Genomic DNA, 26,641 nt, shown 5'->3' with positions numbered 1-26,641 from the left:
CTTGTCCTGGACAGAATGTACATTCAGAGTCAGTACCTCAGAGAGGTGTTCGTAAATGATTATTTTGGAGTAATGGGACGGATGCGTTTCATAGCTTGACCTAAATTCAGAAGCCAGCGCAATGGCTTTTCAATGCAGCTTTGGATTCCAGGGGAGACAAAAATCTGTATATACAATAGAGCTGACCTACATCTGTACAATTGTCTAGTTTCATAGTAAAACACAGTAAACACACACACACACACACACAAAAAAACTTAAAGGGATAGCCTACCAAAAAGTTGGTCAAAATCTGAATGCTTTTTTTGGTTCTTCTGTGGAATACCAAAACTAAGCGGATATTAGACACTGATTTTTACTATTAAGCTTCGTTAAAAAACCGCAACTGACTCTTGTATGTCTTGCAACTAGTCATTATGCATGTGTGTAAGCATGAATGACATTTGAAATCAAACAAATATTTTCAACAAACTTTGAAAATGAAAAGTGTTATCAAGAATCAGGTTTCAGAGGCAGGACAGCCTCAGCTACCACTTTCATTGTATGGGAAAAAAAAAAAAAATGCAATGAAACTTGTGTTTCACAGATGAAAGGAAGCCGTAGGGGTTTACAACATCAAGAAGATGAGTAAATGATGACAGAATCTAGCACTTTAAAATTTTATCATCTTACGTTTAGATAAAAATCCCCTAAGCACGTTAGAGTAAGTAAATAAAGACAGAATTGTCATTTTAGGGTGGACTATCCCTTTAAGAGACAGAGCACTAAGTCCAGCAGCATAATGCCATAATAGAGTCTTTTGTCTTATTAATACGAGCTTTAAGAACAATGCCATCCTCACGGTGACGGATGGACGAATCCCCACACAACGGCTAAAAATATCGCAAAGCTCCTTGCGTGTATTGAGCTCAGCAAGAGCCCGTTCCTGTTGACAAATGAAGAGCTGCTGCAATACACATGAAGTCTGGATGAGCAGGTCAATGTTTAACTGCGTGCATGTTACACATTACATCTGTGATCAAACATTTACGAATACTTTCTCAGTTCTCGTAAATGATGCTAAATACGGACACATGTCACACTTTATATTTAAACTGACACTAGTGGAATCTGCATGTGTCGAAAGCTTGGACAAGACTATCTCACACATTTCATTATCAGATAGGCGCGGGCGAGAAAGATCAATGACTGAGCTGAAGGTGATAGAAACGTGTCTGTGTTGACAAATAAACACATCACAAGTTACTGTTAAAGAGTGAATTTTGAGAAGGGCTCACACATCTTTGCATAAGGCTGGTCATTACATTAAAATACACAGGTCTATCGCACTGATACGAAAATGAATGAAGACATAAAACTACTGGGACTACACTAACGAACATTTGACTGTATAGAGAGATATCGTTAGTTACAGTGCTGAGAAACTTACCCCATGTGCGATGTCCGGCAGAGAGAAGAGCGTGATGATGCTTTTAAGCTTCATTTACAAAGTTTACATGAAATTTCTTAATTCCTGTTCGCTTGATCGAGTCTTCAAGGATACGTTTGGGAGAGCCAAAAAATACGAATGATTTGATAGAAGTCAAAACTTCTGCGGAGTCATTGCTACATATAGTCTAGTCATTAGTACAACCATGGTTAAGATAAACGTCAAAAAGTAAGAAAAATACTTTTTTTAGTTTGCGTTAACGTCTCTAGGACGCGTCAGTTACTGCTGTGTTTTCCGTTGAATAAAAAAATCTTTAATTCCACACGCTGGTCGCCTGAACAACAGCCTCGCGATCTGTGCTCGGCGACGTAACACACACACGCGCGCACGCACTCGCACGAGCTCTGTGGAACAGCGTAGGACGCTTGGGTAATGGTTTTTACCCCCCTAATTTGCCTGTTCACGAAAATACTTGTATTACAAAAACATAAATAATTGCAGACGCTCGCAAAAAGATGCTTTCTCCTCTCGATGAAAATGTTCAGGATCAAAAGTCACAGTTATGGTAGGCTAGTATTTTAGTTCCTCTCTCCCCAGGGTAAGAAATGAGGTCCAGATGTTTTTTTTTTTTTTTTTTGTCTTTTTTTTTGTTGTTCCACCTCCTCACTTCCTTTCCACTGAGTTGATGGGAGTTTTTAGTCTTAGTTTTTCACATTTTATTTGTTCCTTAGATTCACAGAGGTATGTATCTAATTGATTTTCTCTATATATTTCAGTATGGCTTAAAAAGACGTTTTATACTACAAATTAAACACTTTTACACAATAAACATGAATGTTTTAATTATATGGAGCAATCTGGTGGTGAAGTATCAAGTGAAGTGGATTGCTATTGATTGGATTGCTATCTGTTCATCATTTTTCTCTTCCACAATTGTGGATTGTGGGACTCCCAAACTTCTGAATGCTTATGTTTATGTATGTGGCCTGAACAACCAGATGCATTCACACTTGAGGTAGATTGAGAAAGTTTTTGGGCAGGAATTTACACAAACTTTATACAATCAACATAAAACTCATCTTGTTTCAGTGACCTACTATACCACCATAATATTGAAATCATGGTCATGTGGTCAGGGGAAAATGATATGTCTTGTTTGACATCTGCTCATACATGTGTTAATCACCTTTGCTGAGTCACTAAAATACGCTCAACGGTTTATTTTCCTTATTTTCCTATTGTCATTGATGTATGTGTTGATATCTGCCAGTATAATTTTTTTTTTTTGTTTTTTTTTGTCTTGATGAACACGTTTCGCCTCAGGTGTGTGCCGTTTTGGTCTAGGCTTGTTTGGTGTATCGTGTTCACACAGGGAGGGCAGGTATGAATCATAAGAGATTTGCTTCATTGAACACTACATTTAAATTCAAGCTTTCTGGTATCAATAACCTATTAATAAAAGACAGTCCCATCTTAATAAGGACCATGTGCTTAATTTCATCCTGTTGAGCAGATAAGCCCCCTCAAGCATGCATGGAAATCAAGTGTGTCATCATGAATAGCGACACATCCACCTCAAAGTCATTCCTGTTTCAGCTTAAGCAGCATTGTGTGAGGTGATTTCACTGTGTTGAGATGTAAATATTCAAATAATAAATCCACGCCCATCTAGAACAGTCTGTATGAGATTTTGCCGCCTTATCCTTTGACAAACAGATTGCATCTCAGAAAAGTCAGAGACTCCGGTTTGAACTCGGCACTTCTGTCAGCTCGGGGGAGGGGTCAGGAACCCTGACCTCACTTCCTGTGGTGACTTCACAAACCATGCATTGTGTGTGAGAATGTGACAGGGCTCCTGGGACTCCTCTGCATCTGGCAGCTGTTTTGACCACCCCCATCCCTTTCCACCACCACCAGGAAGATCTATGTATGTTCCTGGTACTCACCTCAGGAACTCCCCCAAAATAACACCACTGGCTTGAACTTCATTTCTACGCCGTTATGTATCTCAAACATGCTCTGAATTTGGTCTGCCACACTCTGGTTTTCACCATCAGGTTTTACCAGAAGAAGTTCCGTTTTGATGTGGTTTATGTCAACGTCTCTTGCGAGTGCCTCACCCTTCAGAGGACAGACGTTAGTGGTCATCATGAGTTCCTCTTACCAAAGGAGAACAAGCTTGTTATTCGGAATCATTTTCATTGCTATTTTCCCATTAGTACTTCAGGTATTATTTAGGGAACCTTCTTATTTCGTTTTTTGTGAAATGCCACATTTGTGTCACTGTCTTTCTCACGGAGGCTTGACGCATGTGTTCTTGGTAGGTGCTCTGAGAGGATGATGCTAATTTTAGACTGTCTCATAGGCAATTCATTACAGGCTTCCTGTTTAAAGTTTGAATATGAAAGGCGCATATCCTCTGTCATTCTGCATTAAAAGATGTTCAGTTTAGAACAAATAGGAATAATTTTTATATTTTGAGATATAATTTAATAGTTGATTCTTGAATCTCTGTATTAAGATGTAGAATATTATTATTATTTTTAAAGGAATTTTAAATGACTTGATGCAAACTACCACTAAACATGATGATGCCCTTGCAAGGGACCCCCTTCCTAAAATATTAAGGCAGCTTTATATTTATGTTCTATTTTGCTTGTATTTTGTCATTGTACAGATTGTAGATTTATAGATGAAATATAGTGTGTGTGTGTGAGTGTGTGTGTGTGTATGTATGTGTGTGTATATATATATATATATATATATATATATATATACACACACACACTCAGTGCAAATAGCCACTGCCATATATATATATATATATATAGCAGCAGCTATTTACACTAAGTCACAATAGCAGCGTTTTCTTAGCGATATGCTATTTACACTAGGTGAAAACCAGCGTTGATCGCATTGCACCACTGAAGACGTTGAATTCTATGCGTCTTTTTTAAAACTTGAGTGGCCCAACCAGACATTGGTGGGCGGAGCTAGTGTAAATAGCATTTGCCAACAAGGGACGCTATTTGCACTTAGTGTAAATAGACATATATTTGTGTATTTATATACATATATATATATATATATATATATATATTCTTCAAAATTTGCCCCCCAATACTTGATTCTGATTGGTCAATTGCAACATTCTGTATAATATAAAAGCCGCTGTACTTTATAATTGACCATCGTGCCTACTAATTAGCTTTGCTGTGTTAGTATCTTGTATCTCATATGCGGTCTCTTGCCACATTATAAAATAATTTAAACTCAAATCAATATTTCAAGTCCATTTATGTATCTACTGTATATTGTTGTAACTGTGTAAGTGGGTAATGTACAGTCAGCCATTAATTATTGCAAAATAAATATCTGGTATCAGTATTGTGCTGATTAGTTATCACTGTAAACAGAAGTAAAACAGAATACATATATATCTATATAGTCAGAGACCTTTGAAAGAAAAAAAAAATTGTGAAATACAGAACTGTCCTCACATTTCATTTCCTCTATTTAATTGAGTGGGAACATCTCCAGCATTTGCGGATTGGCATATACTCTTCCTCTTTTTCCATCTTCATCACAGACCATTTATATTTTCAGAACATCTGTAGATTCTCTTTCTGTCATGTGGTCTGCGGTCCTGTGATCCAGTGAGTCTGATGTCTTATGATGAGTCTACAGTCACACTCATAGATTTGTTCATTTTGCACGGCATTGCATTGTTTGTTTGAGAGAATATTGTGCTGTCAACTTTGCAGTGGCAATGTCAAAAGTGCAGAAAAAGCCACAATGTTTACCCTTTTTTTTTTTTGTCTTTGTTTTTGCTTACTGTGGTCTGTTGCACAACATGAAAGCGCTGTGTGCAAGAAGTACATATTTATATCGGCTCCCAGATTAACATATTAGAGTATTTGCGTGCAAAGCTCGAAACATCTTTTGCAACATAGTCTTATCATAGCATTGACCTTATAGTTGTTTTGTTATGTTAAACTTGCATAGGAGAAAGTATTTAAATTATATAATTATAAATAGCATCCTTAAAATGGTTAGTTCAGCCAAAAATTTAATTTCTGTCATTAATTACTCATCCTCATATCGTTCTAAACCCATGAGACTTTCGTTCATCTTTGGAAAACAAATGACGCACATCAGAGATTAATATTTTGTAAAAATAATTATGTTTGTTTTGTGCAAACAAAGCACTCGCGTCGTTTCATAAATTGGATTACTTTAATGATGTCTTTACTACCTTTCTGGAGCTTGAAAGTTTCAGTTGCATAGGCTGTCAATGGAGGGAAAGAAAGCTCTCAGATTTCATCAAAAAGATCTTCATTTGTGTTCTGAAGATGAATGACAGTCTTACAGGTTTGGAACGACATGGGGGGAGAGTAATTTTAATTTCTGGGTGAATTAACCCTTTAACCAAAATAATCATGAAAGGCTAATAAACTATACATTGTTTAGCTAAAACGAAGTGAATCCAAATAAAGAAATGCTTAAGCCAGCACTTGCCTTTCAAGGCCACAAAATGTATCATGGTTGTATCTTACCAACAGACTTTGTGGACAAATAAACACCATTTTGAATTGTAAAGTATTTTACACAAAAACACTCTGTGGTGAGGTGTCTGTTCTTCCACTTCTTCCCCTTCAGCCGTTACTGAAAAAGTAAACAATGGCACCTGGAGTCAAGATGGCTGATCTCTTCTTCCTCCTAATCATCCATTAGTGGCTTAAGTGTCAGTCGCGCCACATGTCTAACAGAGCTCACAGGTTAAAATCCCTCACGCCCCCCCTTCACTCATACCTTTTATCACCTACTCATTTTCCTTTTTATAAGACCAGCTTTGTTTTTTGTGGAGCGGCACTTACACCATTTAATGGTTTTGCACAGCTGCATTCATGACGTTTTCCAGATTGTTTGTGTATGGGAGAATGAACAAACTTATCCAGCAGGTGATGCCTCTTCTTTATCAACATTTCACCATGCTGTTTTCATTCAAATTTCAGTGACTGCATCCAAACCATTGTATAAGACTATCATTAGTTCAATCTCTTTCTCACAGGGATGTAGGCGTCTTTACTGTATTTTATAGAGTTGGTTCCCATGCTCCAAAATGTGTGCTGTTTTGTTTGTGTGCGCATGTATTATGTTTACATTGGGTTTAATTATGTGATCATACTTGTTTGTAAAAAAGTGCTCCACCAGGGGGGCGTCAAGAGGAATAGGGGGAAGGTTTTGTGGCTTCCTGGAGATTAGGCCTTTATTTACAGAGGGGTGCTCAAGTGTCCTTAACACAACACAATACTAATCCACAAGTCCATTTTTACGCTTTTCTTTATTAACTACATTACTGTGAAGACCATGTTTTCCCTAGGAGGGCTGGTCATTTGTATGGTAATATGAGTCCTATTAGCAAGGATTTTGAAGTCCCAGCCAGTCAGGACTTGCTGTCGATCGTATCGGGGATTTAAAACGCGTGAAAAGTACAACAAGGCTGGTTTAGGGAATAAGTAATGCAACAAAAGACATATGGATGGGAAAAGGGACACCATCTTTTTTGCTGATACTTTATCTTCACAAACTCTTAAGGCAAAATCTGTTGTTTTGACCTGTAACCATATGGCAGACATCAGTGCTTTGGCCCCTTTGGCTTAGAAACCCAACACTTACAGACATTCACTATCACATTCATTATCTGACTTGTGCTGGATCAGAAGAAGGTACTTGAGTGTAGTTCCTGTGTTCTTGCCTTGCTGAAAAGACCTGAATAGCGGCTCACCAGCATATGTTGTGTTTGGGATGCTGGTCCCCAGCATGGGTGCTGATTTTCCCACCAGGCTTCTTAACTAACGTACCTAGCAAGACTTCCTTTGACAACCCTCTTCACCATGCTGGTGCACCAGCCAAGATGTTATTGACTGTGATTTTTACCAAGCAGGACGTATTCCTGGATCAACATCCTTGATGGTCCTGGAAAAACATTACTGTTTTAGAGGTAGTTAATGGCTAGGGTTACACCGTGCCTACACTGCGCCTAATCGCTCCCATTATAATCAACCAGGCTTTTTTTATTTTAAATGTGTTGCAAAGCTAATTTAGCCACCTGTCTTAGTTAAATGATTAGTTCACTTTCAAATGAAAATCACCCCAAGCTTCACTCACCCTCAAGCCATCCTAGGTGTATATGACTTTCTTGTTTCTGACGGAGACAATCGGAGAAATATTAATAAATATCCTGACGTATCTGAGCTTTATAATGGCAGTGAGCGATACCAACGAGTATGAACTGAAGAAAGTGTCTCCATCCACATCCATCCATCATAAACATATTCCACACGGCTCCAGGGGATTAACAAAGGTCTTCTGAAGCGAAGCGAAGCTCTTGTGCAAAAAAAATATTCATATTTAACAAGTTATGAAGTAAAATATCTAGCTTCCGCCAGACCACCTTCCGTATTCAAATTATGGAAAAAACGAAACTTAGTTCCGTAAGTTGAATAGGGAAGGCGTAAGACATACAGCGTAAGCTTTTTGAGGAATACGGAAGGCGGTCTATTAATATTTCTCCGATTGTGTTCATCAGAAAGAAGAAAGTCATATACACCTAGGATGGCTTGAGGGTGAGTAAAGCTTGGGCTAATTTTCATTTGAAAGTGAACTAATCCTTTAAATTAAATGATTTTTACCTTTTATCCATTACATTGTTAAATCATTGCCAGGTCTGATTCAAATCATCTTTTGTTCCATGCAAATACTTAAAATATATACACTACCGTTCAAATGTTTTTGAAAGAAGTCTATTATGCTCACCAAGGCTGCATTTGATAAACAAATACAGTAAAGACAGTAATATTATTACATTTATTCGCAATTTAAAATAACAGTTTACTATATGTTTTAAAATGTAATTTATTCCTGTGATATCAAAGCTGAATTTTCAGCATCATTACTCCAGTCTTCAGTGTCACATGATCCTTTATTCTAATGATGATTTGCTGCTCAAAAAAACATTTCTTATTATTATCAATGTTGAAAACAGTTGTGCGGCTTAACTCTTTTGTGGAAACATTGACAGAATTATTCAATAAAATAGAAAATTCCAAAGAACAGCATTTATTTAAAAGTTTTTGTAACACTAAGTTTTTTTTGATCAATTCAATGCATCCTTGTTGAATTAAGTAAATGGTCTTTTAAAGTACTTTTCATGTACTTTTTTTTTTTATCTTTTTACTTTTATTCAGCAAGGATACATTAAATTTAATGCCTCCTTGCTCAATAAAACTAAAAAGATAAGACTTTTTGTAGAGATTTTACTGTTGTAGTATATCTTCAAGCTTACAGCAGACTGATTGAAATTCAGAATTAAGGGATTATTTTAATTCAAGAGTTGGAATTTGAGTTGAATTGGCCACATTCCACAGGACACTGAATTGGAATTTGAATTACATCAAACAAAGTCTGTCTTGGTAACCTTTCTATCCTAGTTAAAACAAATGTCTTTAAATTGCAGTTCATGTTACTTCCTCAATTCAATTCCAGAAATTTATGAAAAAAATTCTCAATTCCATTCTGAGTGGCACACAACATTTGTGGTTAGTCAACATTCTGCTATCACGCTTTACATGTACGCAACCTTAAGCCACAGAAACACACTGAGATGATGTTAGAGTTGGAACTATGTTGGTTAGACAGGACACAAGATTATAGTCATGAACCAACCACAACAAAAAATCAGAAACCAGCTGAGACACTGATGCTGGTCTAAACTGTTTTTATTCAGCAGGGTATTTAGGAATTAGAGAAATCAAAATATCTCATGCAAATTTCCAGTCCCTCTATATGGATTTGCACTACACTTGCTCTCCATAAGCAAAGGAGCCCAAGGGCGATTGTACACCAAGCAAGATCATGTTCACAGCATGTACCTAACATATGGAGCACTCTTGACCCCTTTGATCTTGCAAACAAATGATCTATAATGGAGATCCTTATGTGGCCTCTCTACATGGATTACCGTTACGAATCACTTCAGCCTCAACAGAGCTAATCCAACATTCTCCCAATGGGACACATTTTTTGCAGAAGGTAAAATGACCATTCTGAGGTTCTGAGAGGTTCTTTGAGTGGCAAATTTGGTCAAACTGAACCCCGATGCACCGTGCATCCAATGTTTTGCCATCTCAATGAAGCATGGCAGCATTCAAACTGAGGCATAACTGTAAAGCAGTCATGCAATTTGACCCAGAACTCCAGAAAGGTCAGAGAAAGAAAAAGAAGTGATGGAGGAGAGAATCAAAGAACATTGGGAAAGGAAATGAGGGAACAGCTGGACACAAAGTTGTGCATGTGCAGGCGGCGAAAGAGTAGGAAATGCAGTGAGGTGGATCAGTAGAGGGTGAAACAGGCTTTCATAGAGCAGGTCATGCATGTAACATTGGAAACTGCCAGACACAAACATCACAGAGATGTGTTTTCAATCATTCAACTCTTGAAATATAAAACATTCTGTGTAAAAACGCAGAAATTCACATTTTACCTTTTGCTGAATTGTATGGCCTTCACTCAAGCTGCCCTGAGGGCAGAGCTCAAAGTCAGAGGTCAATGTCAGGGGTCATCTGATAGCGGGGGACATGACTCAGACGAGTACAGAGGCTTTATTCTGTGCCTGTTGATGTTAGCCATCTTCACTCTGTGGCCCCCAACTTCCAAATACACACACCTGCAATTACGTCAAACAAGCTTGATGTTAAATGGCACCATTATGACTAAAGGCTGTAGTTAAGAAATTATAGCTCAATTGAGTGGCAAAGCAGTACAGAAAATATACACTTGCAATGCTGTGCAAATTGTTCAGTTCCTAAATAAAGTACATAGTTTTAGAATATCTGACTGCCTGATCAAGCTAAACTTTTTTAATCTTGTGGAGTATGCATTCAAAACATATTTTTTTCTGCTTATTACGTAATAAAAACACCCTACAGCAACACAATTCTTGTACATTGTTACCACTTTATTTTATTATGATCAATCTACTTACATTTGTAAAATTATATATTTTTTTAAACATGATATCTTGTTGGTAAATGTTGAATTTAAGTTTCATTTTATATGTTTTTGAGTAAAGGGAAATACTTGTTATAGTTTCATGCTCAGTTGCCTTAAAATTTTGAAGAGACTGTTGTGTTTGTGGTTAATGTTGTGCTGATGATGAGTGGAGATTATGCTTAGGTTGTGGGTGACTATGGTGTGTGTTGCTTCACTCAATGAGCAAAAATATCAATGTGGTGAAGAGTCTTTTCTTACTTGTTTCTCCTATGCGTCGCATTTAGTAATAAAAAAGAAATATATACAGTAGGCCTATATTTAAATTTAAGAAGTATGTTAGTTTGATCAACAAGAGTGAATTATTACTCACAAAATAATTGAAATGAAATTGTTTTAATCTCGTTAATGTGAGATGAATTTTACTTGTTTGTACAATTCGCTCTGTTGGTGTAGGGCCTACTGTGTGGAAATGTCATAATGAACTAAGAACAGGCAAAAAACAGCATAGGCCCGCTGGAAAAAAGTGCCTCTACCTACAAAACTCAAAAAAAAAAAAAAAAAAAAAAAATCTACCAAAACATACAATCAGTTTCCAGCTGAAATGAACACTGGAGGCAGTAAAACAACAAAAACTTTTATTCATGATTACGGGGGCAGATTATCGATTAATAAAGGCTTATTTTCAAGTGGTTCCTTGCGCAATACTATGTTATGACCTCAGAAAACTTTTACCATAGTACATAATTTGGAAACTAATACATTTTGATGTTGCATCACATAAACAGATCCATATATGTGGCTTTTCTGATGTAGTAAACTTGCTTGGTAGCTCACCTGGTACAACAGTGTTCAGGTACAAAATTCTGTGAAACATGACAAAAGAGCTCAAAGACTTGTAGAAGCAAGCTAAAAATGCATGGTTATTTAAGCAAATGTCACATTTGTTTTTGTTTTTACATTATCAGGTACGATTAGTGTAGGTGGTACGTTATTTTGAAATGTGATAGATCATTAAGCACCACTCATCGGACATTTTAATTCAGAACTGGCTCAAACTATGCTTAAATTATGGAGAAATTTACCATGTACCACATTTACCATGTACCATGTTTTGACATTAGAAAAAGGGAACCATTAAAGGTGCAATATGTAAATAAATTTGTCCGCTAGAGGTCGCTAGAGGCCTATTCAAAACAAAGGCGTAGCTTGATGATGGCAAGTTTGAGCGCGGAATCTTGGGACATGTGGTCTTCACCTCAACGGACGGTGGAAACAATCGGGATAGGACTCAAGAAGAAATCATGTTCATGGATGCGATTATTAACGTTACTGTAGTATGAAGCAGAGCAGGACCGAGTGTTGTGGGAGCTGAACGAGGCCGCTGGAGCGATTGCACAACACACGCCTCACGAGCAGCGGAACCTTTATTATGCCGCAGTCGCCGGCGCCACTTCCGCTTCTCCGGTCATGAGTATGAGGTAACGCAGATCTGTTTATCATATTAGATATATTTATGTGTTGAAAATGATGTTATAACGTTACTCTGTGCGTTCGCTCGGCGGCTGCTGTGAGACACTTGTTGCACACTGCAGTAAGCTAGATCGATTTTAGAATATCATATTAAATACTGGATGGCTTGTGTTGATAAATGGCATGCAATTCATTTTAAAATGTATAGTATGATGGAGAAATGCTGTATTACTGTTACTAAAAATAAAGCTGCATCTGATTATGCTATGTTAGTTACTTGACAAAATAGTGTTTTTCTCTGAGACGTGGTAAAGCATGGTACTCGCAAAAAATAACAGTAAGACTAAACGTATTGAGCTATATAACAATAATTAGTTTTCTGTCTATAAACGTAACCAAACAGTTGTTCCCTTATCTATTAAAACGTGATATTTTAAAGCGTCTTTGGTGTTTCCATGATTTTTACAAAATAAAACCGGAAACCGAGGGTAACGCGGGTATGACGCAATTGACAGGCGACTCCTCACACGTCCCGGAGCCTTGGTTAAAATTGCAATTTTCTCACGATTTACAAATAGTTGGAAACATTTGGGATATTGTAAGTACTCAACTGAACAAAATATATAACACTGGCTTAGTGGTTTTTGGATATTTTACTGCAAAATTCTTACATATTGCACCTTTAAAACAGAGATCATGGTGAAGATTACCTGTACACTTTGCACCAAATTAAAATACTTTTGTATTATGTACTGATACATCAATAACTTATAGAAATACTTCAACTACAATAAATGGGAAAGCTTCAAAAATGATCCAAAAAGCATTATAAAACTTTATTCTTTTTGTCACACTTCCTTATAACAGCACAGAAAGAGCAACTAGAACAGTTTTCAGAATTTCTCCTTTTGTTTTACAAAAAAGAAAGAAAGTCAAACTTGTTAAAACAACATGAGGGTGAGTAGATGATTGTGATTTTAAACCTTTCCTTTAATATTGATACCGCTGTGTGTGTGTGTGTGTGTGTGTGTGTGTGTGTGTGCACACGTGCTAGTGTATGAAATGTTTAGTAATACTCTGTAAATGTAAACCCCCTGTTTAGCACACCACTAAAACTTCTTTGAGTCTTGCAAAGACTAATGTAAGTATCATAAAATCACAAAGGCACCAAAAGGAGGAGGAAACGTGATGTCTGGGCTCTAAATGTCACACTATCTTGACAGAGCTTCCAACAACTCTGTCTACGCTCTGAAGACCTCCTTAGGGTTCAGACAGTCAGACAGAGATGTGACTAATTCTGCCAACTAAATTCACTGTGCAGATACTTGAGAAAAGGTCTATTGCACAACAGTGTTTTTTTGCACAGCATGCATTTGTTTTTTTACACAATAAGTGTGATTGTGAAGGGAAAAAAATGATATCTTGAAGTATTTCCCAAGGGCAAATGCATTTCCAGATAAGCAGACGTTTCAGTAAGGGCATCTTTATTTTGCACTGATCAGCATTCAGTGGTATCATACTTCTGCTTTCAGGGTTTTAGGGTATCTAAAAATATAAAGTCAGAGTAAATGTGAAAAATTTTTTGACTGCACTTTGTCTTAAAAAAAGACTTTTTGTATGGATGCTGAATTATGTGTAGCAGGGAGTGGACAGAGCTCTGGAAAAGTTTGCTGATGTTGTTACAGCTGTACCATAACTAGAATATGACTTCACAGACCACAGCCAATCAAAACTAAAAGAACTCACTGGCCAGATTCAATCAACAGAGCAATAACACCAGCTATTGAAGTCAAAATGATTGCCAGTGTTTGGGGGAAAGTTTAATATCTGAACATTTGGCAGCAAGGTTCCACATAAAACTGAGCAAAAAGTTAACTTGCAATTGCTTTGTTTTGCCATTTGGAGTCTCACAAGCAACATTAAGGAAGAGTGGACTACATCAGCTTTCACCAAAGCCCTTCTCCCCACTAACATTTAGATTGTGGCAACATTCATCATGTTTGAGGAGATGATGACGACTGAGTTAAACGTGCAGCCGTTTGTTTGTAGTTAAATATTTGAAAGGGCCATAGAGTCAACTAGAGATGTCTGTCCTGAATACTATAGTCTGTGACCAAGATGTCATGATGGTTTACATGCGAATCATACCAAACTTTACTTAGTGGTGCTTGTTAAGGCCATCTTGATTACTATTGCTTTGATTAAAAAAAAAAAAAAAACAATCCACAGAACTGGGAAAGTAAGCAATCACTCACAACACCATGGCAATTATATACAGTATGTCATCAACCACAATGCAATGCCCAAACAACCACAATTAAAACCGTTAAGGTTAAACCATGTTAAATCTGCTCAGTTCGCCTTATCAACCACATAGCAAGGCCTAGAGTTTGACCTCCTTACCACTGTCTCTTTTGGTATGCTTACTTGGGGACACTTAATATTCAGTGATATTATTGATTATTGATGACCACTTTTTCTGCAGATCTGATTTGACTTTGTTTCATAATTGACCAATTTTGCAACATCCACACTGTTATTGAACAATTTAATCAACAGCGAACATACTCAAAGTGAATAACGACACTATTGTCTGCTGCAGAGCTGCTTATCACTGAATTGATGAATTTTAGTTATTGAACTGAATTGAATCGACACTTCAGCTGAATATTGACACTATTGTTTATCCGACACTTTTGTATCTCTAAAGCTGCTTTGAAACTATTTGTATTGTATAAAGTGCTATATAAAGTTGACTTGACTTGCAATACTGTGCAACCATGTTGCAACCATCTGGTTATCACACTAGTTTTTTTCTTCTAAAGAAAAGTTTAGTATTCTTAGTAGATCTTAATCTTGTGGTAAAATTGCACGGATGCGCTACACAACCTAAAATGAACTAAATGATCTTGACAGAAACTTTATGCACCAGGACTGAGATAAATGATAATTATTGCTGATGACTCAAAGTGTACAGGGAAAAGAGGCAGAGCACAAATCCCTGTAGACTTATGGGAGTTTCCACATCTGGCCGTTCTTAGGAAGGGTGAAGTGAAAAACAAGGGATAACACCTAAATCAGCCTAGTCTACTCAAGTCTTTGTTGAATTTCAGCCTTGACGTTCTTTGTCTGTTGGCTAAATCTCTGTTTATGCGTCTGCGTGTGTCTTGTGTTTATGTCATAACACAAGCTTTGTGACTGTCTACTGACAAGTTACACTGAGTAAATTTCAAAGTTTATCTAAAAGTTTGAATTTGGCATGTTGCAGCTGCTGTGAAGAATGCTTCATAAATTGAGGAACACCATTACTTGATAGCCCCACAGAAGACTGCTGTTAATCATCTCGCATTGGAATCCTGACAGGGTTGTCTGTGCTGGTGCTAACTGAAAGCAGACTGCTGCAAATGGGCTGAGAGTCCTTGTTGAAACAGCGGAACGCCTTAAATTACTGCCTGTGGGTCATTAAAAATGGGGGATTGTTATTTCGTTGCGTCATGCGTTGGCGTAGATGCTGACAATAATATTTTCTTCTTCTTTTACCTGATAAATGGATGGAGCATAACACAAAGCAGTTGTTCATACTGTCTTAACCTTAAAAAAGTGCCATGGTGGTTCGTTGATGGTGTTACCATGAAACCAATAGGACTGTCTAAGTGTATTTGTAAGTGTAGTGTCACTGTCACACAATTGCAAAGTGATCCCAATAACAAGTCATGCTTTAGTTGTATTCTTTGACCATAACAAAAACATCTGACTCATCCTGCTTTTCCGTCTCAAGGGTGGCTGACTCCTTATGTTCTCGAAACAAATGACTCCAATTCAGGAGAATATAATGGTCAGTCTTTAAACAAGCAAACCTTTCACCACAAAGACCCTTACCTCGCCCTTTCTGGCTCTCCGCACTACTATGGGTCACTGCCTGAGGCATGTCAGAGTTTACACTTAGGATCTCTGATCTCAAATAACAATCCCTTTGAATCTTCAAGGCTTAAAATGGATCCATCAGGGAAACAGTGGGTATGTAACTGAAAACAGTGGGCAGGACGCTGTTGTGCAGTCAGTAGGCCTCAATAAACTCTCACGCATCTGGGAGTCAATTGATTTAACAGCGAAGAAGAAATATGGCCTCCCTCTTCCTCAGTGTGCGCTCACCCTCTGAGCCTCCCCACGCGCCTCCAAAAAGACTCTGGATTCCAGGAAAGTTGACGTGGAGCTCTCGACTCTATAAATCAGCCTCCCCCTGTGACAGAGTAACTGGGGGTGAGGTCGAGAGCCCTCCATCCTCTTCTGAGAAGAGCCTTTACAAGCTCCCTGCAAGAAATTGCCCCCTCAAACTCTAGTGTGTCTAGTATCTTCAGTGTTACGGTCTGTAAAGCTTTTTACAGCCCTAGCCAAACTGCCACAGAGGTGTCAATGTCAAGCCACTTCAAAAACAGACCGTATTCTTTTAGCCATTAGTGTCGGTCCATGGCCATGGTGCCGTTACCACTTAACTGCCTGTAATCAGCAGAGCTCCTGCTCCCCTTCACCAGCTCTGGTACGCCTCTCTGATGAGACAAAAAGGTGATGACAGCAGCTCCAGACACAAAGGATGAAGGAGGTACAGAAGACGTCTGGACATCCAGGAAGGCTGAGGTTGATTTTAACTGAAGGTGTTTACATGATTCAGGCCTACGTAAGGTGTATGTGTTTCCACAGGGATAATAGAAGAAACTTCAACTGACACATTGAAGAAGCCAAGCCCATGTCAAGCATAACTTGTCCTCACATGCAGATTAAACTTCGAGAAGGCGATTAGTAATGGGCAAGGTTCAACAGTGAATGACACATCCATCAAATCATGTGCAGTCAATGACACATGGCTGAACTTACACAAACAAACTAAAAAACATCCGTGAACAGTTCTGAGGTGCCCTTGCCGTTCTTTTCTTACAAGGACAGGGGAAAGGGTGGATAGGTGGTGGTACAGAAAGAGCATGAGACTTTGTAGCTGATATTCTCTGTTACGTAGCCCAGTGGGCTGGAGCCACTGTGGCCTGCCCCCTCTCTCCTATGGGACATTCTGCCTGTGCAAACAAACCGACCCCCGGGCCTCTGGTCTAATGGGAACCAGACTTACCCCAGCACCAAGGCCTAGCAAACTCCCCTCTTTTTGCACACACAGTCATCATGGGTTCCAGCTGAGGGACGCAGTCCAATTATCCCAAACAGACCTGAAACTATTCCCTCTATCGTTTCCCACATAGCAGAGCACCATGGTGTTCCATCTTTTAAAGCCACTTACCCTTGTGACCCCTCAAAAACAAAATGTATGTACAGTAGAGCCAGAGGCATCATGGCCATTCAAAGGGCATGTGCACCCTCAGATCTGAGCCAAGTCTGTTTGCACAACTTTGTACATTGATAATTACTGTAAGTTGTGTAAGTATTGCATAAAGTTTTTTTTTTTTTTTTTTACTTTGGTTAGTCTAAGTCAAGTTGTGACTTCCACACACTATTTGCTTTCATTAGTTACTCAATACCAAAAAAAAAAAAAAAAATGTTGTCATCATTACCTACTCTCTAAACCTCTATGGTTTCCCCACCAGGCACAAAAAAAGATGTTATTTTCCATACAATGAAAGTGCAGGGTGCTGGTTACCAAACTTATTAATTTAGTGTTTTAGTGTTTCATTTAGTTTAATTTTGCCTGGTTTATTTTAAGCTATCTATCTATCTGTCTATGAGCAATTGTGTGTTTTCTTTGGTCATGTCTTATCTCTGTGTCTTATCATGTCTTATCTGATATCCCTATCAGTCAGTCAGTCAAAACTTATCAAACCTCCCATCTCCAGTCATTCAAACGCAATGTTCTTCCTGTATCTCTCTTTTCTTCTCTAATGATTCACCTCTCCAGTTCCTGTTTTCTTATTTTCTCCTTTTTCTTTTTCAGCCGTCTCTTTTCCATCTCACTTTCTTTCTTCTCCACCCCCCAAAACTCTTTCGTCTCCTTCATCTCCCTCTCCACTGTTTTTCCATTCCCCACCCCCATATTACAAAAATTTAGCTTCAGTTTTTATCACTCTGGAGAGCTATTTCATAATGTGCACTATTGTGTTTGTCCTTGGCCTGGTGCTGCTGTTACTTTCCTAGTAAGATCACGGGTTTGTGGAGGAGGCCTTGTCAGAGTGACTTTCTTTAGCAGCTGCGGAGTAATGAGTTGAGCGGCAATCTAATGTGTAATACATTTCACTAATTTCCTGCTCCAGACGCCCTGGACACAAGGCAGCACAGTCCATCATGATTCTAGATTGTTCACTGTTGGATGATATGAGCTGAATGATCTCATTGTGGGGTTAATGGGTTATCTCAGAATGTTCAGCCAGTGTTTGCACTGCTTTTATTTGAATGGCCCATTTCGCAACAGACTGAACCATAGCACAAAAGAAACTAATATTGAAAGTCCTCCAAAACGCAATAAGCCCCCACGTACGAAGCGCTGTTATGCAGACAGTGGGTTTTCCCCCATGTCTTATTAACAGAAAGTCTTTTATGCAGTATTTTTTCCCTAAAAAAAATCCTTCTGTCGATCAAGCATGCCACTCATACTGAATGCTTTCACTGGTTTTTGGTCTACAGCCCACCATTTTTTTTTTTTTTTTTACTCATACTGAGTGTGGTACAGCTGTGGTGTGGTATGTCATGCCATGTATGTTCGCTTCAAACAGTGTATGTTTTCTAAGAATAAGCAGTGGATAATATCTAAAACATATTGAGGTTTTGAGGAATAAAGTCATTTTTTAATGTCAACAAACAGGGAGATTATTTCTTTTCTTTGTTTTACCTCTATATCTGAGCACAGACCAGTCCTGGCAGGCTCAGATTTTTTTTTTCTTTTGCTTTCTCTCTCTCTCAGTTGGTGTGTTTTCTGGCAGGGCTTTTTTGTTGTTTTGTTTTTGAGCATAGTAGGAGTGGCCTAGACCAGACTTACCCTTCTGGGGAAGTGTGAATGTGTATATCTTTGTCTAAGATTTCTGCAGCATCAGCAGAAAGACTGATAGAAACCTGCCTGCATTTGTTACAACACGGCTGAGGTGCATTATTGAATGAAGAGCAGGTGTCTGTGGAAGGACCGATGTGCGTTCATCTGAGCTCCTTCTTTAAGAATGTAAGGTGTAACCTGAGGCTTTGTATACCAGTTGCCTTATTGATCTGTCTTGAAAGTATTATCATAATCTCCTTAAAGCATCTGGAAACTCCATCTATTTCCTGTTTGCAATGTCTGTCTGCCTTTATGCAACATTTTCATGTCAGCGGCTTTTTTTTTTTTTTTCTTCTTCAAACAATTTGGACTGTTTTCTTAGATTTGGAACAGCATTTAATAATTGTAATGTAATCTTCAATTTAAAATATGCTTATAGATGAAATTCAGCTCAAGGTAGTGTTTAATGAAAGTTTAAATTGGGGGTGTTTTGAATCTTTTCCAAATTGAGTTCCAACGAATCTGCCGAGATTCATGCATGCACTGTGCTTTGGTAAATATTTTGCATGTGCGTTTTTCTCTTTAACCATTATTTTCTTTCTGCATTTGCAGAATATATGGCATACAAATGAATGACATGTCCCATACCCATCAAATTTTGGTGCATTTTAGCTTAAACTGATACCGCTAGGTCCATTTTGAATGAGTGTAATGCTCCCCCAATGACATTTTTGAGGCATGGACCCCTGGCAGAAACAAATGAAACACAAACAAACAGTCTTGATCACCATCAGCAATAGTGAACGAAGCTCTAGACGTTCTGTTTCTCTCATCAGGGTATTATTAGACCAGACGTGCTCCATCAGTGAAGCATGAATACACAGTATGATTTGTTCAGAAATGCGTCCGCGGAGGATACTACTTCATTACACCATGTCTTCTGGCCTTCCTTTGTCATTCTTCTCTTACACAGGCCTCTCTAACTCTCACCACGTCTGCTGCCACGTTTCCAGATGCTATGGGCCCAGTGTTGAAATCATTTTCTTTATGAGGTGAAGAAAAAGGAATTAGCATCCAACACTGACGATGTGGCAAAAGTGAGAAACAACTGAGTTGGTGCTTTCTAACACCCCCAAATCCATCTCCCGGTGCTCTACTCCCTCCCACCACCACCAGCTGAAATATTCAGGGAAGTGTGGGATTACTTTCACAAGGAGAACTTGAACCCCTTGACTTCCTGCCCGCTGATGAGGTCACTAGTCTCTAAGGGAGTGTCTGTGAAATGCCTCCTGCTCAATAACAGCCCAGCCAAGGCCAGAGAAGAGCGGGGGCTGGTGTAGTCAGAGACGCTTTGGAAACAGATGAACGAGGGGGGGCGGCGGAGGAGTGACGGAACTGGGCACGGCAGGGGGGTCTGGAGGTGATGGTGAGGACTGTATCGTCCAGGGTCTGGGCACTCAGCCCAAACACAGTGTGATTTCTGATTATGGCACGTTTATGGGGGTACCACATCTTGAGTAGCAGTGAGTGTTAGATCAAGTTGTGATCGTCCACTGTCGCAGATGGTTCCTTGAGTGATGCTTTACAGGAGGGAGGATCCATATTGCTGATAAATATGCTGAAATAATATTCTTTGCCATCCTCCCCTTAGGCTCAGGGCTTTTCTTGCAGATGGTGCCTAACGCTTAGAGGAAAAAAACTGAGAGAATAAGCCTTTTGACAAATCCAAACCAGATGAAGGCCACATCCCTCGTATGAATGTACTGTCTGTGCAATGTTCAATGAAATAAGCCCAGTTACAGAATCTGCATGGGGCGTCCCATCGCAGCTGGGCTGATGTCGCCGAGGATGAAGGCCGAGCACCTGGTATGACACACCAGAGGCCGGCTCCTTTTAGGTGGGGGCGAGTCGCACATACAAAGCCATTTTGTTCAAGCTTGTGGTCCAGATGGAACAGCTCTGTTGCCAAGGATGCCGCTTTCCACTTCCTGCTCCAAAATCAAAAGGCCAGTCCTATGAACAAAGAGTCATACACAGACGCTTTTATATCTCTTCATCTGTTTTGTACACTAGCTGACTCTCACGCATGCACGTTTAACCTCATACCATTTCACTGCAGTGGAATAATGACGGGAGAGGGTCACACTCTCCCCATGAGATAGGCCTTTTCTCTCAGCCCTGCATGGGCAATAATAGACTAATGCTTTCCAGATGCGGTCTTCAATGGCCGTACCCAACAGTAGAAGTGCCCCTCTCGCGGGAGTCCTAACGACGCCTTGGGGGCCTTTGAGAGGGAAAGGCTCGAGTCTGTAGTCTCCCCCCAAAGCCTTTCCCTTTTTACATACTCGTCTCCCACCGCAATCACAAGCTGCTGATCCCTGACCAGCATGGCTGAAGGTCAAAGGGGCAGAGAGCAAAATTCTTCTCTCAATCTGGTTCAACTTGTATTCCGATTCCCATGCCATTTACACCACAAAGTGAACCAAAAGAGGTGTATATGTGATTTTTAAAAGGATGGGACTCCTTATTAATTGCTTTTCAACAGGCAAGATCTCTAATCGCCAGATAAACTCATGGGAATGTGACCTGACCACGTGACCTGTTTGTTTTATTAAGGCAGCGGGGAGGGCGATGAGAGGCTGGGAGGCAAAGCACGGGTATCTGAGCTGTGCAAAGCATCCTCTCATGTTTCAGGGCTCAAATGGTGTCCATTTGCCTTAAATTCCTCCAATTCCAACGTCGATTACTTTATGCAAACAGCCCCAAGCTGATCTTTTGGTGATGCTGCTCTGGCTTTTCTCCTGGACCCGTTTCCGTGGTCCTTCTGAGGGCTGTATAATCAGAGACAAGTACTACATGTTCCCCAAGGGAGAATCCACAGCAGCTCTCAAGTGCAGGTTCGCTTGACCTAACTTTCTCCCTTGGAGAGAGTGTGAGATCTGTCTGAGACAGAGTGTTCTCACAGGAAGAAGAGAGGGTGGGATTTAGTCTGAGTCTGAGAAAAACAGGCCGTTGGCTTTAATCTCTGCCTCAGTGCAGGGCTGGAAGGGCCACTGGGGAACAACCACAGACGCAAAACCTTTAGTCTGTTGGCATACTATACCATGTTAGTCCTTCTCATAAAACCAGCATCTTGCATTACTGAGTCTTTATATATAACTTTGAATTGTTTGTAGGGAGGCATATCAATGAGCATTTGACTTAAAGTCGAATTGAGGTGGGCCTTCTCAAATTAGGATGAAACAATACTTGAAGAACGTGGCAAAACAGGGTACAAAGACCATACAGAATAACAACTCTGAGGTGTGTGAGTAAAACTCAGGCTCAGTTCAGGAACGGGATAGAGCAACTCCATGAGAGTATGTCCATCTGCAACACACACGCTGTGGAGCTCACCCAAAACAAACAAACAAAAGTTAAAGACACTCTCTCTAAGTTTAAAGTTAGAAAAAAACAGTTCAGCATGTTTAGCATCCTGTGACAAAGTCCTCCACAATAATAAGGCATTTAATTGCTGTTTTGGATAAAACTTGTGAAACTTGTCTATTTTTTCACTGGAAGATATAATCTGTTTTAACTACTTTTGTTAGTACTGGAAACAGCTAAAACCTCAGAACTTAATCTCAGTATACTGTAATCATAGTCAATCATAAGTCTTTTTTTGTACAATCCTTATTATTTACTGTAAAGCATTTGCATGTAAATCCTGAAAACAGTTGTTGTTGAATCAATAAAGATGAACAAAAAAAAAAAAGGCTTTTGAATAGTGTCTCTCTGGTCACTCATCGCTGAGGTAGACCAAAAAAGATTAAAGACATGAAAACTCACAGTAAAGACCTGTTTGACATACTTAATCATGTCCTCATGAGCCTAACCACACTTTCACAACCAGTATGGTTGTCTGAGGTTCTTGTGGTTGCCATTGCTGATGTTTCCTAAATCCTGGAGAAACATGAAACTGTTGGACGTTTGGATTACTTTACTATTGGACAAGCCTGTTAGCAACCACCAAACGAACCAAATCACAGAAAGCTCTTTTTTTCTGTAGAAAAAGCCATGCAAATCTGCTACACGTATCAGTGACTGAACGTTTTGGCTGTTAGCTTTAAACTGGCGCCATCTTGTGTTGTGTAAATGTATGTGGTTGTACCGCAACAACCTCAGCTTTCATTTCATTGCGACTAAAGGCTGGAATATACACTACACGACTTTTCTCGTCCTATTTGCAGCCTGGACGAGTCGACAATGCCTAACGTCTGCAGATTTTGGGCATTTGGATTTGGCAGAATTCGCAGAAAATCTAGTAGTGTATGACAGGTACAGACTCCCGATTTTTTTTAGCTTCAGACTATGATTCCATCCAATCGGAGGATATTAAAACATCTTTGATATTTTGAGCCGATCACATATGAATGATGGAGTCATACACGCTGACCAGCCAATGGAAATCCAGGGCGCGAAGTCACAAAGCTCGAGAAGAAAATGGAGACGCTGAGCTAAATCAACCACGCAACATCTGAGGTAAATCTTGATTCGTTAATTTTTATGTTAATATTCATCATTATCCAGGGCTAACCGTTAACATTTGTGGATAAGTGGATAAATAGCCTGAACGTCAATAGCTGCGACTGCGAACGATTGATTATATTACATTAAATGTAAACGGCGACTGATAATGGATTATTATATTGACGGTAACAACAACATTGACAAAACAACTGACTATGCCACTCACCTCTAACTCCTGTTTTAATCATAGAGTCCATTCTGACCGCGTCTACCATCCCAAGACCTCATCCAAATGAATTTTAGCTATTTTTTCCAACTACTAAGTCTTGTGTATGATCCTCAGTCGTTTAGTGTATTCTCTGTTCTCCGTAACCATTTACTAAATCGTAAAGTGTATGATGCCTAGTGTTTTAAAATCGTTTCAGATTTTAAAATCTGAAACGATTTTGCACTTTAAGTTTACAGCCTTAAAGTGCAAACAAAAAGTAGACGTTTATTGTCCTTATTCGAGTTTACACCCTGCTGAATGTAATGATGTAGCTTGAATAATAATAATAATTAGTATAATGTAGTTAGCCTATTATTGTTTTGTTAGGCCTACTACATCTAAAAATAACTTATTTTTAAGTTACATAACACAATTAAATAATATTTTCCACATTTTTACTTAATTTACAGCTTGAGAAGAACAGTAACTTGTGTTAAACTGGTATAGTCTATAGCCTACGTAAAAGACATTCAAATAAATTATTTAGCCAAAATTTTAGTTCCACGTACAAATATTTTTTAACACTCACTTTGCAGTTGTAGAAATTCCCCGTGATGTAAGAAAGAAAGAAACATACCTAGTGGCCATCGTCGGGCTTAAGTGCACGTTCATGATTTAGGACGCAGTCTATAAAGCGTATAAATGTAAATGTTTAACTGTAACCACTAGATGGCGCCCTTTTTCTGACTATGCTTGCACTACAAGGGTTTCATGAACAATTCTTGTAATCTTGTGACTTATGGGAAATGCAACTGCACGTGGCTATAAGGCCAAAATGTTTTGTGAAACTGAAACATCTGCATATTTTTGCTCTAGCTGTTGTGTACCAAATTAATACAATAAAACAGACTTTCAGATATTAGTCAACTAGGCCATATAGTAGAATTATGAACTGTGAACTTCTCAAGAAAGACAAGGGTATATATTTCATAAATGTGAGAACAGTGTCACTCTTAGAAGAAAAGGTTCTATGTAGAAAAGTTTCTGTCAGGCGCTTCAGATTTTATGGGATACCATCATGGGATCATTTTATGGATTTAGTTTTAATTAATTCATTTTTTTATTTAATTAATTTTTTATTTTGATTAAATTGTATGTATTTGGTTAAATTGTATGAATTGTATGTTTTTGGTATAAAGGGTTGTTTAAAATAGAGTCAAGAACCCTAGCGAACCTTTTTTTTCCTAAGAGTATAGATTGCCACATGTGCTTAAAATGATAGGCTATACGTTTAAATTACATTATTTGTTGGCCTAAATGCTATTTTTGTCTGTTACCTTTTACATTTTTTGCAGTTTCATGAAATTTATTTACTTTTTAAATTTTGTTAAAAAGTTAAAAGTGACCTTCAAAAATAAATCTTACCCTGAGAAATATTCACTGGAGTAAAATGTCCACTCAACTAAACCTGGTCCATCATCACAGTTTTAATAATGCAATGACTTATAGCAAAATCTCTTTTGTTTCATTCTGGATAAAAGCATCCAATAAAGTTCTTAAATGTACACTAAGATAAAAATTGGTGCAGATACATTTTTAACTTTTAGAGATACAAAGAAACAGCAAGTAACACATTGAATTAAACATGAAATTTTGAAGTAGAAGTAGTGTTTTGAAACAAATTTAAACAACCTTTCCCTTACAAAAAAATGTCCTTTGATAACCACAGTTTCCACTAAAATACCAGATATCATATAATAAAGTACTGTAAGTACTGTTAGTACTGTAAAACTATAATAGATTAACATGAGATCCCCTCCAAAACAGTCTTTTAGTTTCCCCTTCCTTTTGTCGTCATTATCAAATGCCTGTGCTTAACATTGTTTTTGTTGGATGGCTAAAAAGCACTTCCTTTCTTTGGGAAAAAATCAAACATTGAGCTTATAAAGTGGTGTAGAAAAAAAATGAAACATCATGACAATCATTTTGAGTCATAAAAGCAGAAGTTTACGATTACGAAAGGGGATTTTTGGCTAAATGAGAAAGGGGTTGAGTACTGCCCGAGAGTTCATACCAGAAATCATGTGATCTCTCAGCAAACCCCGTTCTCCCTTTCTTGGCTCAAGCTTCTCTTCAATGCTTCCAAAAAGAAAAAAAACTGGAATGGGTGTACAAAAATCCCGTAAATCAAAGGCATGCCCGTGAAATGCTAAAGGAAATTAAAACGCAACATGGGTTTAAATATAGTTAATGACATTTTATATTACTTTTCAACTTCAGGGATTTTTGACATTCACTTTGGGGAAACATGGAAATCACCTCAGACCTTTTGTTATGTATCTGTATCCGGCCCATCTTTTACAGCTTGTCCAATCTTTGTTTCCACAATGAATTCCATGAATGTAAAGTCTGTGCTCCTAAAAGAAATAATATTGTTATACTACACAAATTGAGTCTATAAATGCAGTAGTGTAAACATGACATTCCTGTTTGTCATTTTTAACAGGAACTATGTGTGGAGGCAAGAATAAAAAGCTGGGATATTCCCAAAGGACGTGTGTTTGTGGAAACAGGACATTTCCTAGAAGAGAGAAATTATGCCCTACCTAAATGAGAAATACTTCATGGAAAGGGTGTCTCAAACCTGAGATAACACAGTCAGCGTGTTGTGTTCAGCATTTTTAGTCCATGAATGTACATCATGGCATTCTTCTAAAGAAAATGAGAGTGGAGCTTGCCAGAGCATTGCTAAAGTGTTGCTGTAGAGCTCCTTTTGGGATGTTTAGTGGCTCAATTGTGTAACAAGAATTTGTGGTCTCTGGATGTGGCTTGTGTCCCTGTAAGTCTGAGGGATTTTTTTTTTTTTTTTTTTTTTTCACCCATTTTGTCATCTACCAGATAAAAATGAGTTTGATTGCTTAGAAAAGTAATAGCACTTTCCATTAAATATCATAGATATTTAGATAAATATAAAGAATTATCAAGTTTATTGTAAAGTTTTGTGTAATGC

At 38.4% G+C, this 26,641-nt stretch overlaps 1 protein-coding gene and 1 long non-coding RNA gene across 3 annotated transcripts in view; one reads left to right on the top strand and one right to left on the bottom strand.

The window, feature by feature from the left end:
* The window catches only part of s1pr2 (sphingosine-1-phosphate receptor 2), a 36,941-nt gene extending 26,813 nt beyond the window's left edge, over positions 1 to 10,128 (bottom strand). Inside the window, exon 1 of one of the 2 annotated variants that reach the window (XM_051888286.1) lies at positions 9,975 to 10,128. The gene's annotated coding sequence lies outside the window, so the exon portion shown is untranslated. Of the gene's footprint in view, positions 1 to 1,429; positions 2,018 to 9,974 lie in introns of those variants that run through there. The other variant, XM_051888285.1, reaches the window with a different exon arrangement.
* Positions 2,272 to 7,553, top strand: LOC127509508 (uncharacterized). The gene is made up of 3 exons (XR_007929260.1): positions 2,272 to 2,810; positions 2,943 to 3,045; positions 3,146 to 7,553. It is a non-coding gene; the product is annotated as an uncharacterized LOC127509508 (long non-coding RNA).
* Positions 10,129 to 26,641: the final 16,513 nt, after the last annotated feature.

Source organism: Ctenopharyngodon idella, chromosome 3, assembly GCF_019924925.1.
Source record: "Ctenopharyngodon idella isolate HZGC_01 chromosome 3, HZGC01, whole genome shotgun sequence".
NCBI lineage: Eukaryota > Metazoa > Chordata > Actinopteri > Cypriniformes > Xenocyprididae > Ctenopharyngodon > Ctenopharyngodon idella.
Note: the sequence above shows the minus strand (reverse complement) of the source record. Positions and strands in the feature narration are given on the sequence as shown.